Genomic DNA, 12,042 nt, shown 5'->3' with positions numbered 1-12,042 from the left:
CGTTCTGGCGGTCCCCAGTGATACAGTGACCGTCCTGGCGGTCACTTGCATGGAGCCGGCGGTGTCCCCTGAGCCTGGGCTCACTGCCGCTGCAGGTTCCATGTGAGCATCTCGAGTCTGGCTTCCCGTGCACCCGGCCTCTCCCCAGTAGAGACGCGGTGCCGTCTATTAATTGCTCAAAGTACAGCAGAAGTGGAGCGGTCACGACTCGCACGGCCTGACTGAAGCCCGGGCTGGCAGGGAGATTATGATGCAGGAAAGTCCACTTAGCAGGGACTTCCAGCCATTCTTGTCCCCATCGGGGGCCCCGCTGGCTCCATCTGTCCTTAGCCCTCGTTCTGCTGCCTCCCGCTTCCCGGACACCCTCTTTTCCCAGAGTCCACACTCCCAGGCACTTTGAGGGACAGCCGTGCTGCCTCCCCTCCCCCACGGCCCCCCTGGTATCCCTGCCTTGACATCTCCCGGTGACAAGCACGCCAGCCACAAAGGCAGCCTTCGACATTCTTCCTGCACCCGGCGGTCTGGCTCCCGGGTGTCTCCTGTGTTCCCGCCCAGGAGGATTCTGGCTTTCCCTTGCATGGTGATTATCAGACTGTTTTACCGTTATTTTCCCCCAACCGGAGGAGCAGTCTGTCCTCAAAGATGAGGCCAGATGGCCACCTGGAGAATCAGGGATGTTCTGCCACCTTACACGGCTTCCCCACCTTTCCAGCTTGTCAGGGCTTCCAAAGCTTGGTACTCGCCCGACTCTGAGCGACGTCTACCCCAAAGTGGTCACGCGCTGGCCATCTCCTCGGTCGTGTCACACAGCTGAGCTTGGCGGGGGGGGAGGGGGGGGAACCATCACACCGGGGGTCCCCATCCTTGAATCAGGTCGCGGTTCCCTCATCATCAGGCAGCAGGTGGGGTCCCCTCACCAGCCAGGCGGCCGTCATATCAGGCAGATGCTGATGCCATTCTGCTGTTCATGGTCCCTCACGCCAGGCTGCTGGCCCACAGGAGGGCCTAGATTTTCATGACACAGGACAGCCCTGGGCCGGAGGGAGAGCATCCAGTTTTATACCTTATTGCCTTCATCCAGCACGTTCTACTCTATGGCCTGAGGACAGATGTCCTGCTCCTGGACCAAGGATGCCGGTGCACAGACAGCAGGACCCCAGACCTCCCGGATCTCCTTGTGCAGGTGGCTCAGTTGTAGGAAGACGGGGCACCTTTGCCACCCCAGCTCCTCCCCGGAGCAGAGGTGGGGCCCCCGACCATGCACATGGCATCTACTGTGCCTGACGCCCCGTGGACACCTGGTGGCATTTGCAGCCTCTCGAGAATGAAAGGAATGTTTGTGTGGCCCTCACGCTTGCTCTCAGTGCAGGGGACGGGTGGGGGCCCCGGCGTCCAGTACAGCAGAAGACTGCACATCGCGAATGTGATGGAGCCTCACCAGATGACACTTGGAGAGCGGCACGAGGACAGGATCCCTGATGGACTTCTGGCCCGAGCGCACGCCCTGTTCTCACGTCTCTGTATTTTCTCCCCGTCTCCTCCTATATGTCATTTCCTATCACAACCCAATCATATCGACGTAGAATGTTATTCGCCACCTTCTAATGGCTGCTAAGTTACCACGACGGTTGAGAACTCTGTGTGGCGTGCGTGTGCACCTGTGTGCACTTGTGTGTGTGTGTGCACTTACGGGCCTGCATGTGTGTGCACCAGTGTGTGTATGTGTGTGCGTGTGCGTGTATATGCCCGCATGTCTGTGCATGTTCTTCTTTAAAAAAAATTGTTTTTAGTGTTTATTCTTGAGAGACAGAGAGAGACAGAGCGCAAACAGTGGGGAGGGGCAAAGAGAGAGGGGGACACAGAATCCGAAGCAGGCTCCAGGCTTCGAGCTGTCGGCACAGAGCCCGACGCGGGGCTCGAACTCATGAACGGTGAGACCGTGACCTGAGCCGAAGTCGGACGCTCGACTGATGGAGTCCCCCAGATTTTTCTGTCTGTGCATGTTCTTGCACATGTGTGTGTAGGCACGTGCAGTCTGCTGGGCGGGGACCCAGGTCTCAAGGTCCGAGGGCTCAGTCAGGGTCACCCTCTGCAGCAACAGTGACTCCAGGCCGGCCCGCTGGCGGGGCTGGCTGTGGAAGGCTGTCCGGGCCAGACTTCTGTCCTCCACAACCTCACGTAGCCAACGGGGTAAGTCCGGCGAAGACAGGGACAGAGTGGATGATTTCTCGCCCAGTAAGTCTGTATGTTGTCAGCAAAAGGCATCCACGAATACGCTCTTCTGTGACCTTATTCACAGAAGGTTCCACAGGCTGTGGTGGTGATGCCCCTGGTACTGGGATTTGGGCAGGAGCCCCGTGCCGTCAGGTCGCAGTTTTATAGGCTGGCGGTGCATGTTCGGGCGCGTTTGTGTTTGCACATGTGTTTCCGAGTATGAGTGTGTGCAAACCTCTGCCTGAGTGTGCGCGTGTGAGTACATACAAGTGTAGGTGTGCACGTGTGTTTGATTGTACACACGAGCGTGTGAGCCTTCGGGCGTGCACACCTGTGTAGTACAAGTGCGCGTATGCCCGAGTGTGAACGTGTGTGTACGTGATTGTGCGCCTGGGTGTGAGCATGTACGTGTGAATGTGGGGGCTTGTGGGCTGTGAGTGCTGTGACGCCCCACCGCCCTTCCACAAGAAGGAAGAACATTCCAGGTTGTAGTCTCTCGCATTCCTCAAAAGTTCAGACGAGGGCTAGAAATTGCCATGCCTTGGCTTTGTGACGAGGACACTCTGACCTTTCTGGGCAAGGATGTGGAAAAGGGGATAAGTGGTATTTACGCTGAGATTAGCCCACGCCAGGACCGGTGGGAACAATGAGGTGGATATTCTACATTTCCTCCGGCGGCCCCGGGGAAGTCGGGAGGACAGGATGCTCTCGGGAAGGCTTAGCGCACACAGGGAAATGGGACAATTTCCCCCTCACATTTTAGAGTTCTTATTGCTTACCGCAAAGCTCCTTGAAGGAACTCGGGTTGAGAGTTTAACGTTAAACCTTGGTGGGTCTGCTGACTCGAGTAGACAGGGCTCCCGGATTATTCTGCAGCTGCTTCCCGGAGCGAACCCGGGACGCCCCGCGAGATGCAGCGATGTAGAATGTTTGGGGTGGGGGTGGGATCACAGAGGGCGCGGGTGGGAATCTGCATCTTTAGCCAGACAAGTAGGCCACATTGGCCCAGAGCTCCTTAGGGCCCAGTGCTGAGTACCCGAGTGTGCGATCTTGTTCAGTGCTCACTGTGAGCCTCTGTCGGAGGAGCTGCTTGGGCAGGCTTTGGGTCCAGCAGAGCTGAGTGTGGCTCCCAGCCTGCAGCGGGGCCCTGGGGAAGGGTGGGCCTCCGGAGGCCCCTCTTCTTCATCAGGACCCGGGATGGGACTCAGCCGACTTTCGACCCTCCTCCGGCAGGAGGGTGATGCCTGCCGACCTTGGTCATTTCCTCAGACCTCGGCTTCACCGGGCAGAGAGCTTCCAGAAGCTTCCCAAATTCGAGCACCCGTGTCCGTTTTCTCTTGCGGATGGTGCGACTCTGCAGACCGCAGCCAGCAGGCTTTCCCGAGCCTGGCAGCGCAGCCCATGCTCGGACCCCAGTCCCAGCTCAGGCTTGCCGTGTCCCATCCAGTCCCCCGTGGCTCGGGGCAAAGGGAGCTTGGAAAGTCGGGTGGGTGCAGTGAGGGGCTAGTTGTGTGTGAGGCTCCAATTCCCGTATTTTGCCGAAGGCCGTGTTGGCGGGTGTTTATTTTCCGTCCCAAAGATAGATTAGAGCATTCAGACGGTCTTCTCATTTGCTGAAAGTATGTGTTCAAGACGAAAACCTGAGTGTGCCGTTTTGTTCAATCGTCTTTTGGACCTGGCATTTCCCTCCCACCCCCCGACTTAACCACCCGGAAAATATGCGACTCATATTTTCAATCCAGAGGTCTTTCTCTGGTCACCGCTGCTATCCATCACGGGGGAATGTAATCTCCTGGTAAGCGTATCTGGAAACATACCGCCCAGGATTTATACGGACTCAAGAATACGTGCTGAGTTTAAACACAAGGACACACAGGCAGTGAGGTCTGCTGCTGAGCCTGTCCAATGGTGTCTCCACGAACATGACACCGTTTTCTTTCTGCTTGTTAAGCAGGTGAGGGAGGAAAAACTTAGACATTGGGTCTGCTTAAAGAGTGTTGCCCCCAGACCTTTGTCCTTGGGTACGAGTGAGGGTTTGAGCGTCCATTTGGGGCAGTTTCCTTCCGGACACGTGTCCTTCGACTGCACCCTCACTGTTCCATGCTGTGGACGGAAGTGGCCACGAGAGAGGTCGTCGAATCCATGCTAAGGACGCGGAGGTGCAGGGTGGGGATTGACTCTCCCACACAACTAGTTCATGACAGAGGTGAGGCCAGACTCCAGAAGTCCCGACTCCAAGACTGGTCGGGGTTTTCTCTGCACCCTGCTATCTCCCCTGATTGATCTTCTGATGGAGACTGAATGCCCCGCTTCTTAGTAATGGTAATTGCCTCATGTTGTGTCTTTATAAAGACTCCAAAATCATGATGCACGCTTCGAGGCAATGTGGAAGTTTTGAATTTGCAATTCTCAACTTCCTTCCAGCTCGTGGAAAGTCATGATTTCGTTATAAGATGCGAGACTTTAAAATACATCTAATTTGATGGTGCACATAGCTTTCTCTGATCAACTCAGAGAAAATCGTTATCGCCATGCACAGGGAGTTTAGTACCGGTCTAGTTTTTGCCGTGGGAACTTAAAAAAAAGGGGATCTTGGTTTCTATCCATCTCTGTCAATCAATGTGGGGGTTGATTCTGCGATATTTAAACCAAATTACGTTCAGTCACATTAGTTGTAGGAAAATGCAAACAGGCTTAGGGAACTTTTATTTTTATTTTGTGCTCCTTGCTTTCCTCTATACTGCAGCAATTTAAAGACTAGAACACATAAATGAACGGTATGGAAATTTAGCTAAACAGTTGGCTGAAAATAATAGAACGCTTTCATGTTCACTGCAGAGATCACTATTCATGTATTGTGATGCCAACTTTTGGCAAATAAGCCAAGTTTGGATTAAGTTACAGCCAAGTATGTTGGCTTTGCCCATTCAATTTATTCTTGGCAAACTTCAGGGAGTATTTATAATAAAGTCCCATTTCGAACATTCTATTGCCCCAATGGAGTTCTAATAACACTGGGTATTTATTTAATGTCTAACTCAAGGAGTTCAAAGCGCTTTATAGACATTCTTCGACGGATCTTAATATCCCTGCAAGATTTTACAGATTGGGAAAGTCAACTGAGGCATGGAAACTTGCTTGAGATCACCCAGGAAGACCACGGAATACTTCAAATTAATCACACACCTCCTGACATTTAGAAGTTCCTGTACCTCAGATGGTGATGCATTTCCAACTTCTTATCTAAGTGTTGTTGAATAGAAAAGTATTTGTTTGTTTCTCCATGGAGATCTTTAATTAAGGAAAGTAAAAACCCCACCACACTTATGTTTGTATGTCACAGCATTCATTTGGCAAACCATCTTTTAAATACTTTGATTCTCTGGCAATGAAGTTAGCATTTTGGTAGCTAGAGAAGAAGCAGTTTGGGAGGCGTCCCGTTTGGAGAAGGAGCGAGCAGTGATTTCTCCATGGCTTCTAGAGTAAATCTGCTCTTGCCTCGAAGGTGTGTGCATGTGTAGTGGGGATCGCAGGGCTGTGGTGTGGACGGTATCGGAGGGATCTCTGTGACATCTCCAGCTAGTAAAAGCATCAGCCTGAATGTTATTACCGTGCAGCCGTCTGTGGTTCTCGGGCCCTGGCGGGAAGATGGCTAGTTAGCGTTTTCTTCGCCTTTCTTACCTTTGCCAAGTTATGCTTCTGTTAATCTTTATATCGTGTTTGAGTTGGAGACCATGCCACGTCGAGCCTGTGTAAGATGATTAAAAGAAGGAGCGACGTTCCAGTCCGCGTGCTGGCTGACGGGCCTGTGCACAGGCCAAGAGCTTGTGATGTGCTCTGGGCAGAGAAGCATCGGTTATTCTGCAGCCGCTTCTCTGATGCATGATGTGGAAAGGCCGGCTCACGGACTTGCCCTGATAACCGCAGACTGGGCATCTGCTTCACCAGCCCTGACACGGGGGGGCTCGTGTAGGGATGGCTCCTGCCCTTGCTATCTGTTTATCTGACAGCTGACGTGTGGCCCGAGGTCCTCGCTGGGACTGCTGGTGGGGGCCAGAATTTAAAGGTTTTTTTTTAAACATTTATTCATTTTTGAGAGAGAGAGAGAGAGAGAGAGAGATAGTGCGAGCAGAGAGAGAGGGAGACATAGAATTGGAAGCAGGCGCCAGGCTCCGAGCTGTCAGCACAGACCCCCACACAGGGCTCGAACCCACCAACCGTGACATCATGACCTGAGCTGAAGTCGGATACTCAACTGACTGAGCCCCCCTGGCTCCCGGCGCTCCAGGTGGGGGCCAGAATTTAAGCTGGCGTGACCGTTTCCTGTGTTCTCCCTTCTCTGTCCCCGGGAACCGCATGCTGGAGGGCTCAGCAGTTGGGGCGGGCTCCACGCAACCGATGCATGAGACGCAGACTGAGGCTGGACTCGACGGGACTGTTGGCTCCACCCGCAGCTGTGTGACGGGAGAAGTCATTCCGATTCGGTGTGCCTTAGTTTCCTCATCTGTAATGTGGGAATAATAATATGCCTCGTGACGATTGGGTGGGTTGGTATATGCCAGATGCTCAGGACTGTTCTCGGCCTCATCGGAGTGCTGGCTGTTCTTACTATCCCTAGAAACATCACGGGGTAAGACTAACTGCCCAGCTTCTCTCTCTCTCTCCTTGGAACCGAAGCCAAAGGTTGGCGGTAAGACAAAAATAGGTGGGGCAAATACCATTGGTGCTGAGGGTCCCTGGCCGAGAGTGGTGAGGGCATCCTGCTGGATGTGGTGTAGGCGAGACAGCAGCAGACGTCCTGGAGGCACCTCATCTGTCCCCAGAAGTCAGCGAGGGCTGTGGGTGTGGCAGGTGGTCTTCCGGAGAACCGTGCCACAACCCGGTCTCGGGATACAAGTCTCAAGCTGACCCTGGGCCCAGGCAGAGTCGCCTCTTGTCTTCCCTTCGCCCTGACCCCTGGGACCCCCAGGGAGGATGAATGGAAAGCTAGTTGATGTGGAGCTTGTCTCTGAGTGGCTCCTCCCGTCCCCAGGAGGATCACCTGATCTCTCGGGGAACGTTCGTGATCCATAGTCTCATTTGAGGTGGGAGGTAGCAGTCCTCCAATTCAGCAGGTGTAATGCCCACCAGCTAGGAGGCCAGCCAGAGACACCCTGGGTGCTGGAGTGGTGCCCTGGCTGGACAGCCAGCCAGGCGTGGACACCTGGGTGTTGATGTGAGGGTTTGGCCAATGAGAGAAGACGTCAGGCAGAGACCAGGGGACGAAGCAGGGCCACACTCACTGTCAGCCCCGGAGACCCAGCACCTTCCGTGGAAATCTACACCTGTCTGCTCTCCAGATCGGGGTGGGTGACGTGTCTGGAGGAAGGAGGGCCCAGAGGTGCCGTTCTGATCAGATGGCATCCTGTGATGGCCCAGGTCCATGCACGCACCCATGAGAGGAGTCTGCAGAGTCACAGAACGAGGCAAACCCATGTTGCAATCGATGGGAGAAACACATTTAAAAGAACTTACTACAGGAAACAGATGGAGGGGAAATTAGGGGAAATTTAGACATCATCTTCTTTCCCCTTTTCTAGACTCTGCACAGGCAGAGGGGAGTCATGACACGGTCCGGCAGAGATGAAAAAAAGAAATGGCAGACGTCAGAAGAAGTAGTTAGAGACAAAGAAAATGGCAACAGAGTTTAAAATGGGTTAGAAAAGGTAAAAGCCAGTAAGAATTCTGAAAATTGAGTTAGGCGATGTTTAGGATCTTTTCTTAGAATGAGGTAAAAACACGGCGGAAAGATGTCAGAAAAAAACATAATAGCTATGGATGAGAGACATGAGAGACGGCGGTGTTTCCATGTACTGATGCCCTCTGTTCCTCGAGAAAGATGTGTAACATTTGGAAAGATGGGCTTCAAGCAGATGGTACAAGTCACCTGCCGTGGACCTTCAGGCTACACCCAATGGCAGCCACACAGCACTGTGACTTCACATTAGTGAGAGGGAACTGGCCGCAAATCAACACTAGTTTATTAATACACACTAGGTTCTTCCTTGGGTTTTAAGAGATCGCGTAAGCAAAACACAACAAGAGTGAGGACTTGAATCCTGTAATAAACAACTTTGAATCAAGAGCTAAGAGTCCAATGGTGTGCTCTCCAAAGGGAGAATCCAGCACTTTCCAACTGCCCCGGGGACATCTGCCAAAACTGACCTCACGTCTTAGCTAATTTTTTTAAACAAAACTCCATGAATTTCAAAGAGAAGAAACAGTATGAGCCGCATCCTTTGACCGCAACTCAGGAAAACTTGAGAGAGATAATGGAGGCATAAACAGGAAACTTCAAACCCTGGAAAATTAAAACAAAGCAGGACAACATAGAACAGCCCTATGCGACTGAGGGGTCAAAGATAAAAATCAGACCACAACTACAAGCTATGAAAAGATTTCATGCTTTGCAAAAATTCAGCATCAGTGATGATAGATGCCTTTGACAGCATTGATTACAACAGGGAGAAAATGGGACATCCAGAATAGTGAACAATGAGTAGGCTCGCCCTGACGGTAAAACGCCATGTGGCTGTGAAAACATCTTTGCTGATGTGGAAAGATGCCCATGTTTTGTGTAAGAAAGCTGGGGGCTATAGAATCCTCCCACTTAAAAAATTCTCTTAGTGTTTATTTATTTTTAAGAGAGAGAGAATGCAAGCAGGGGAGGGGCAGAGAGAGACAGGGAGACACAGCATCGGAAGCAGGCTCCAGGCTCCGAGCTGTTAGCACAGAGCCCGATGCGGCACTCGAACCCAGGAACCATGAGCTCATGACTTGAGCCGAAGTTGGACGCTTCCACTTTGCCTCGATGGGCGTGTATTTATTAGGTATCAGAATAGACATACGTACCGACAAAAGGGGGGACTAATGTGAGGATTTGGCATACGACAGCCGAGGGACCCATCCAGGGATTTTATGTGGGGCTGCGACAGTATGGAATTCACCATGTGGACTTTGCCTCTATAAAATCTTCAGAGAATTTATATTTAGCACACGATCATTTAGATACATTTTCATGAACAACTTTATGGCGTTCTGACAAAGTCCCGGTTGATGATTTCCACTATTTGCACGGTAACCATAACCCACTCACTAACTGGTAAATGGTTTAAGGATCCTGAGACCAGTTGGTAATGTTTAACTTTATTTCCAGAAACGCAGTGGCATGTGTAGACAAGACAAGTTGCTCCGAGCCATGTGCCACATGATGGCTTCAGGGTACAATCGCCCAAGACACCCAACACATGCTTCGGTCCAGGATCTAACTGCCAGAGATTCTGACTGATAGATTAGGTGCTTCATATAGATTTGGAAGCTATCCTCCTCCTCCAACCTCATTTTAATAATCCTCGTATCACCCTTGCCCATATCCAAGGTTACTGCTGTCAACAATTCAGAACAGTGTCGGGATTCCGGTTCACATACCAACCACTGAATGGCCAGGCCAAATGCTTCGTGCTGGAAATTGAACAAACTCAGTTGCCACATTGAGGAACACGGAGCAACGCGCAACAGCCTAGACATGTCGGTGACACGTTAGCACTCCTCAGGGTTTTCTTCTCAAAAGTGTAACAGTGTGCCAACCTTATGGGCAAATTGGAAAAAAACACACCTTTCTATAAAGCACAAATAAAACGAAAAACAAAAACCCCAAGAATAGGATAGATTTATGGGTTTATACAATTCAGCAATTATTTACGGGACCTGATCACGATGAATCGTTGATGAATCATTTCTGGGAGGGTCGGTGTCATGAAGCAAAAAAGCTGACAACAGAGCCATCGAGTTGGAACTATAACACGTACGAGGCAGCAGCTTAAACTGAGAAAAGATTGCCCATGCGTACAAGGAGCGGTAAAGTGGCTGGATCCGGGGAAAGGAGGTTACTCCAAGATGTTATTGTCAGAGGCTCCACCTAGGGTTGTCAGTTAGCAAATAAAAATACAGGGCACTCAGAGGTGCCTGGGTGGCTCAGTCTTTTAAGCGTCCGACTTCGGCTCAGGTCATGATCTCACCGTGCGTGGGTTTGAGCCCCGCATCAGGCTCTGTGCTGACAGCTCAGAGCCTGGATCCTGCTTCGGATTCTGTGTCTCCCTCGCTCTCTCTGCCCCTTCCCCACTTGTGCTCTGTGTCTCTCTGTCTCTCAAAAATAAAGGAATCTTAAAATAATTTTAAAAAACACAGGACACTCAGAGACATTTGATTTTCAGATAAACATTGACTCAGTTTTTTTTTTTTTAGTGTCAGTGTTTGACCTGTTACCTTAGCAGCCCAGCTCCTTCGCAACCTGTCGCGTTGCCGTGAGAAGACGCACTGTGTAGTTTCCGACCGGGACTTGGCCCCTGGGCCACCCATGCCCTAAGAAACCAAGTGGGGTTACGGTTCTAGGATTATTTTCTTCTGAGTGGTTCTGGGATTATTTTGTGCAAAGACTTTGCTTCGCCTTCCTGGTCCTTATTTTCTGGACTGTACCAGAGCTGGCTGTAGGCACTGAGACGCCAGCCAGGTCTTTGGGGCTGCAAGGGCAAGGCCAGGGCCATCGATTGCACGCCATGCTGTGTGATGAAAAGGTAGCAGTAAAACACCTTCCTCCAGGCAGTGGAGTCCAGTGAAGGAGGTGCTTGGTTTAAGGGTCTGGGACACGTCATGTCCCTCCCGTACCTACGTGTCTGTCAATCCGTGTGCCCAGGGAAGGACACTTCACTTCTTCTGTCTTGGGCCTGATCATCCCTTGGCAGCAAATGTACCCGTGGCAATCCCACCACCACCCCCCCACCCCTGCCTCCCTGCCACCAGCCATTCTACAGCTGCTCACTCCTCTCTCCCATCGGAAGCCACGCTTGAGTCAACACCAAGCCAAGTAGTACTCAGTCACAAAAACAAGATGGAGGTCCCCTTTGACTGGGATGCAGGCCACCACTTCCTCAGGCTGGCAGAAGAGTCCGGGAGGGAGATCGGATGGCCGGTCAGGGTCGTCATTTACAGGAGGCTCAAGCCCGATGCCCCGTCTCCAGCACCCAGGCGGGTCCTGCGCTTGCCCTGTTGATGTGGGAGCTCACTGCACGGGACACACAGCTGAGGAGCGCCACCCAGGACCAGAAACCCACCTCCTGAGGCCGGGAGACAGGTTTGGAGGGGGAAGGTGATAGAACTTCACGGCCGCAGCCCTGACGTTTCTTTCTCTTCCTTTTCAAGTCAGCCCAAAGGATCCCTCATCCCCAGCAACCCGTTGCGGACATAGCAGCTCGGGGCTAAGAATCGCTGTAACTTCCCCGGGGTGATAACGCTCAGAGAGGTCAGGCTGGAGCTCTCTTTGTCTCTGCATCCGAGCTACAGGAGATTCTGGGATCCCCGGGCCAACGATTTTAGAATTACATGGGCTATCATGGGATACGCATTAATTGGAGACTCTATTGTGTTTCCCCCATGTGGTTTGTAGCTAAGAAAATAGAGGTCTCTGAGCTGTGGCTCTAAGGTCCTCTGTGCTCCCTGGGCAGTTACAAGAAGGAACTCACCCATGGGACACCTGCTCTGGTCAGCCACCTGGTCTTCTGCAGCCCCACTGGCAGCATTTGCCTGATTTCTCGGGCGAGGACCAGGAGGAGGCAGGTCAAGGGCGAATCAAGGTTGCCACTGTTCACAGCAAGGCTGAGGTCCGGGTCCTCGTGGCCCTCCGTCCCGAGACTCCTGGTGGGGTTTCCAGCACCACTGAGACCCCAGAGATCCGCAGATGGTGTGGTTTCTATAATCAGAGAATTCTGTAAACCAGCTTCTAGAACACACCAG

The sequence above is a fragment of the Neofelis nebulosa genome, chromosome 2 (genome assembly GCF_028018385.1).
Source record: "Neofelis nebulosa isolate mNeoNeb1 chromosome 2, mNeoNeb1.pri, whole genome shotgun sequence".
In the NCBI taxonomy this organism is placed as follows: Eukaryota; Metazoa; Chordata; class Mammalia; order Carnivora; family Felidae; genus Neofelis; species Neofelis nebulosa.
The sequence above is the reverse complement of the archived record's forward strand: the minus strand, read 5'-3'. Positions refer to the sequence as shown.